The following is a 6,046-nucleotide window of genomic DNA, read 5'->3' on the forward strand; positions in this document are numbered from 1 at the left end:
TCACTAATGAAATCTCGTTGTAAAGTATAGTTTCTAAACCAATCACTAATCCTTTCATACAAAAAGTTGTTTGTCACAAGTACAAACCCCTAAAATTTATAAACCGAAGTATTTAAACCTCGGGTCGTTCTCCCTAGGACTTACAATGAAGTGTCTTGTTATCGGTTATGAGTTATTTTGGGGTTTCGGATAAGAAGCATGAAAAGTAAATGGCAATGAAAATAAACTAACAACTATAAAAGGCTCTTGGCAAGGTATGAAAATTAGAAGTCCTATCCTAGTTATCCTTTTCAATTGTGATGAGACTTGTTCATTGCTACCACTTAGTTAACCCTCACTAATTAAAGGAAAGTCAAGTGGATGAATCGATTTGGTTTCTCAAGTCCTAATCAACTCCTAAAGGAATGACTAGCTTTAGAGGTTTTCAAATCAATTAGCAATCTATCCAATTATCAATCAACAAGGGAATTAGATAACTCAAGTGTCACTAATTACTCTACCTAAGCCAAGAGGAACAAAATCTACACTAAAATCCAACCAAGCATTTCATCAAACACTTGGAAGGCACAAAAGAAAAACATAGTAAATCAACAACAAGAATGAAATCTAACAACAATTATTGAAAGGAATTAACAACAACAATCAAGGAAATCACAATTATCATGAATTACCTCAAATTGCATTATTGAAAGAAAACCAAGGAACAACAATATATCCAAAACAAAATGAAGAATTACAATTATTAAAGCACACATCTAGAAAGAGGAAGAGGAGAAGATTAAGAATTGGTAAATGAAAAGTGAATCAAAGCATGAGTTAAACCTAGATCTAAGAAGGGAGATTAACCTAAACCTAATCCTAATCCTAGAGAGAAGAGAGAGCTTCTCTCTCTAGAAACTAATTACAAAGATAAACTAAACTAATTGGTAACTAACATCTAAAGTGATCAATGATGCCTTCTCCTTAATCCTTCATCCTTTTATTCCTTTCCCTTAGCAATTTGGCGCCAAAATGGGTTCAGAAAACCTCTCAAATCGCCAGGCACGTGTTGCATTAATGAGGTCATGTGCCATCATCGGCGCGTGCGCGCATGGTACGCGTGCGCGTCCCTGGTCGATTCTGCAATGTGCGCGCGAGCGCCTTATGCGCGTGCGCGTGCATGGCTGACTTTGCTTCTTTGACTTTTTTATGCTTCTCTCCACTTGTATGCTTCCTTCCTTGCTTCCTTTGATCCATGCCTAGTTTCAACCTGAGGTTACTAGCAAACACATCAAGGCATCGTATGGAATCAAACAGAAACTAGAATTCACCAAGATAAGGCTTAAAAAGCATGTTTTTACACTTAAGCACAATCATGGAAGAGATAACAAAACCATGCTAATTCTTAGGCTAAATGTGACAAAAGGTTATCAAAATGTTCTAAATTCAAGGCAAAACAAACCGTCAAATTGGGGTTTGTCAGTCAGCTCCTTCAAGGAGGAAGATAGTCATAGAGGCTTAAATCCTCACCCCTCACTGCGAGCTTCTTTCTTGTGCTCTCATGGATCAGCTTAATATGCTCAAGAGACAGGATCCTGTTCACAGTATGAGGTAGAACTGGATTTCTAGTAAACACCACTCTTATCCCAGGTGAGAAGTCTTCAATATGATCTTTTTGTTCTTCCATCCCCTAGGCATCTTTCTCTTGGGACCTTCCTCCTTGGTGGATAGTGCACTCCCAACACCAAACTTAGGTTTGATGTTTGGGAGAACTATATGAGTTTCTACCAAGGGAGGAGCCTTCAGCATTGCACTCTGCATGCAAGTACCTCCTTTGTCAGGGGGTAGTGGAAGTTTAAAAACCTTGAAAACCATGTAGTCCTCATGTAACCTCAGCACCAATTTTCCTCTCTCAACACCAATGAAGTTTCTTCTAGTAGAGAGCGGCCTTTACTCCAAAACCTCAGTAAAAAGAATATTGATTTGCAGCTTCTTAAAGACTTCCAAGAACTGTGAGTAGTGCTCGTCCTTGGTCTCCTTTTGGAGCTTCTGAGGGTGTCTTACTTTAGGCTCCTGTTCCACCAATGGGGTGTGTAGCAATGTCCTTTCAATCTCTTCTTAAGCCTTTTTTTTCTTCAATTCCTCAGCAGCATACACCTCCTTCTACTCGGCCTCCTTGACCAAAACCATAATTTCATCTTCCTTCAGGACCTTCTTCTTAGAGAGTAGGCTTTTTATGAAGGCCTTATAGGAAGGCTTCTCTTTCAACACCACATCAAGAAGAATATTGTATAAGAACTGAATGAATTTCTCACCCTCGATCTCCTCTTGTGACTTCTGAGGGTGTACTTTAATGCTCTTAGCCTCTTCTGGTGTTTATGTTTGCTCTAATTCTTCAGCAACTATGGCCTTGCACTCTTCTCTTGGGGTAAGCACTGTGTCACTGAGAAGAGCGAGTGATGCACGGAAAACTTGTCTCATAACAAATTTCCTTCGGCAAGTATACCTAATTTATCGTCAAGTAAAAACTCACAATAAAGTGAGGTCGAATCCCACAGGGATTGATTGATCAAGCAACTTTAATTAGAGGAATGTTCTAGTTGAGCGAATCAGAATTTGGGTTGAGAATTGCAGAAAATTAAATGGCGGAAAAGTAAATAACAGAAAAATAAATGCTAGAAATAAAGAGCTGAATGTAGATGATGGAAAGTAAATTGCAGAATCTTAAATGGGAATGGGGTAATTGCTCATAAAAGTAAATGACAGAAATTAAAGAGAATGGGTAAGATCAGAAATGGGGAGTTCATTGGGCTCAGGAGATGTTGCATTCTCCGGATCAATTTTATTTTCATCTCTTCCTCAATCAATGGACTCATTAATCTCCTTGGCAATCTTAAGTGATCGAATTACAATTCCTTGTAATTCAATCTCTCAAATCTTGATCAATAGCCAATTCCTTGGTCAATTGCTCATGAGAAGAGATGAAGTATGGTCACTGATTATACCACATGTATTTCCCAAATCAGGTGTTGAGAGGATTATAGTCACATATCCATCCAAACCCAATTTGGTCCAGCATGAGAAAGCATTTCTAGCATGATCTCTTCATTCCTCTTTCAAGGTTCAGAAGAGATCCAAGTTTAAATAGCTTCTTTTCCAAGATAACTACCCAATTGGATGAAGATCAAAAGCTTTCAAGTAAAATCAAGAGAAAAGATAGAAGAAGAATAATGAAAACTAGTATTGATCCATCAAATTACAACAGAGCTCCCTAACCCAATGAAAGGGATTTAGTTGTTCATAGCTCTGGAAAATGAAAATGAAGATGGAGAATACATGATGAAACTAGAAGTGCCAAGAAAGTAAAATACAGAGAGTAGTTCTATGCCCAGAGGCTCCCTATAATTTCCAACTCCCTAAATAATTCAAAGCTACTCCTATATATACTACTCTTTTGATCTTCTAGTTGCATCTTCAAGTCTTGGGTATGGGCCTTTGGATCTTGAGTTTGAAGCAGTTATCTTCTTCATTGGGCTTGGCTTTACTTGCAGAGAGAAAGTGTGAAGTGGGCAGAGACTTTAGCTCAGGACGTTAGTGGTGTTAACGTTTAAGTGGAAATGTGGGTTCGACGCTAGTGACAATCACCTTTTTTACTAACATTCCTCACCAAAGTAAGAACGTTAACTCCAACGTTAGTGGCACAAACGTTGGTACTAACGTTGCCTCTTTGTCGTTCGCACACGTTATTGGGACTTACCTTTCCCAATAACGTTGAGAAGTCTCCCCCTTTCCTACGTTAGAGTCCACGTTAACTTAGTTAACGTGGCTCTTTTAACGTAGGCTTGCCAACCTTCGAGAACGTTAGTGACACTTACCTTTGTCACTAACGTTCCAATGTGCCCCTATTTCTCACGTTAGAGTCCACGTTAACTAGGTTAACGTGGCTTCTAACGTGGCCATGCTAGCCATCTCCAACGTTAGTGACAAAGGTGAATGTCACTAACGTTCGCTCATCATCTCTCCACCTCACGTTAGCTTCCACGTTAACTAAGTTAACATGGGAGTTAACGTGGCTCATTGTGGCTTGTGTGGGCTCCTTCCAATGTTAGTGACAATGTTAGGTGTCACTAACGTTGGCGATCACCTTCCTTCTTCACGTTAGCTTCCACGTTAACTATGTTAACGTGGGAGTTAACGTGGCTTATTGGGGCTTGTTTGGGTTAATCCCAACGTTAATGACAATGTTTGGTGTCACTAACGTTGTCGATCACCTACTTTCTTCACGTTAGCTTCCACGTTAACTAGGTTAACGTGGAAGTTAACGTGGCTTATTGTGACTTGGCCAACGTTAGTGACAAAGTTGAATGTCACTAACGTTGGCTTCTCCTTTACTTCTTAACGTTAGAGGCCACGTGGCCACTTATGAGCTTGGTCCAACGTTAGTGACAAAGGTAAGTGTCACTAACGTTGGCTCCATTTCCTTTCCTCCACGTTAGAGTTCACGTTAACTTAGTTAACGTGACTCTTAACGTGGGCAATGATGGCTTCGAGAGCGTTATTGGCGATTACTTTTCTCATTAACTTTGCAAGTTACTCCCATTCCACATTAGGAGTTACGTTAATTAGATTAACGTGTCTGCTAACGTGGTTCTTCCTTGCTTCCTTTGTCCTAAAATCAAGCAATAGAGTGCATCAAAGTTCTAGTCCAAGTCATGGGAAATACAACATCCAATTTGTCATTAAATTCATGCAAAATCCTCATGAAATCATGTAAAGTGCACAATGTATGCTTGAATCAAGATGTAAGTGAATATCTACCCAAAACTAGCTTATTTTCTAAGGAAATGCATGAAACTACCCTAAAAACAGTAAAGAAAAGGTCAGTGAAACTGGCCAAAATGCCCTGGCATCACAACACCAAACTTAAAGCTTGCTTGTCCCTAAGCAAGTACTGGAACAAGAGAATGATGAATGGAATGCCAAGAGAAATGAGTCATTCTTGTGGAGGTCATGTCCCTGGTTTTATGGTGGTTTCATGCATAGCAACTTAGATTCATTCCTTTACTGGCTTTCAGACCTTTATCATGTCCTAGAATACTCACTATGATTGTATCCCATGAGACTTTTATTCATTGATCCTTTTATTGTTATTTCAGGGCTTATTTGTGTTCTTAGGCTAAGTGCTCTGTAAGGGGGCGACTCTTTAAGATAAGCTTTCAGCCAACACTCCCGAACCAGTTGGTTCAAGGTGCTAGGTGTTAAGACACCCCTACGGACTTATTCCCTTAAGTCTTTTTCCCCCATACATACACACCACAGGCATATAGTTTATTTATTTTCTTTTCTTGAGACCTTGGTGTCCAGCACCTCTTTGGGTTACTAAATGCTCTGTAGTGAAGGTTACTCTTGATAGTGGACTTTCAGCTGATAATCCCGAGTTAGTTAACCCAAGTTACTAAGTGATAAGGCACCCCTAAGAGCTTATTCATCCAAGTAGATCCCTCACACAGGAGCACCACAGACACATGCCTCAAGATTAAAACCATTGGTGCCTAGCCTTATTGCTTACTCTTTTTTCTTTTATTTTTCAACCTTTATTTGTTCTTTCCCTTTTTCTTATTAGGATCTTCTTATTTAGATAGTCTCATGGGGTGTGTCTCAAGCATAGTATTCATGACAGATAGTTGTCTTCCCACCTTGTGGTTGAACCAACTTAGCTAACTTATGATCACACCATAAACTCATGAACTTACTCCATAGTATGAACTCCACTCTGGTCTTTTGTAAAAACTCATTCTCTTTTTCATTTGATTTAAAGGGACAAGCATACAAGTAAGCAAAGTAAGGATGCAGTGACATAAAGACTAGCAAACATAGACCTATTCAACCAAAAACTTAAAAGACAGAATTGAAAAAAGTTCCAATTAACGAGTCACTATTGATCAAAAGTGCATTCGGACTTCCAATTTTTAACATTCTAAGTACAATAGAATTAAGTAACAATACAACCTTCGGGTGATGATTTCTAGTTGCCCTCTTTTTTTGTCATCATCCTAGTCCTTGCTAC

This window comes from Arachis ipaensis, chromosome B8, assembly GCF_059453495.1.
Source record: "Arachis ipaensis isolate K30076 ecotype BB chromosome B8, ASM5945349v1, whole genome shotgun sequence".
NCBI lineage: Eukaryota > Viridiplantae > Streptophyta > Magnoliopsida > Fabales > Fabaceae > Arachis > Arachis ipaensis.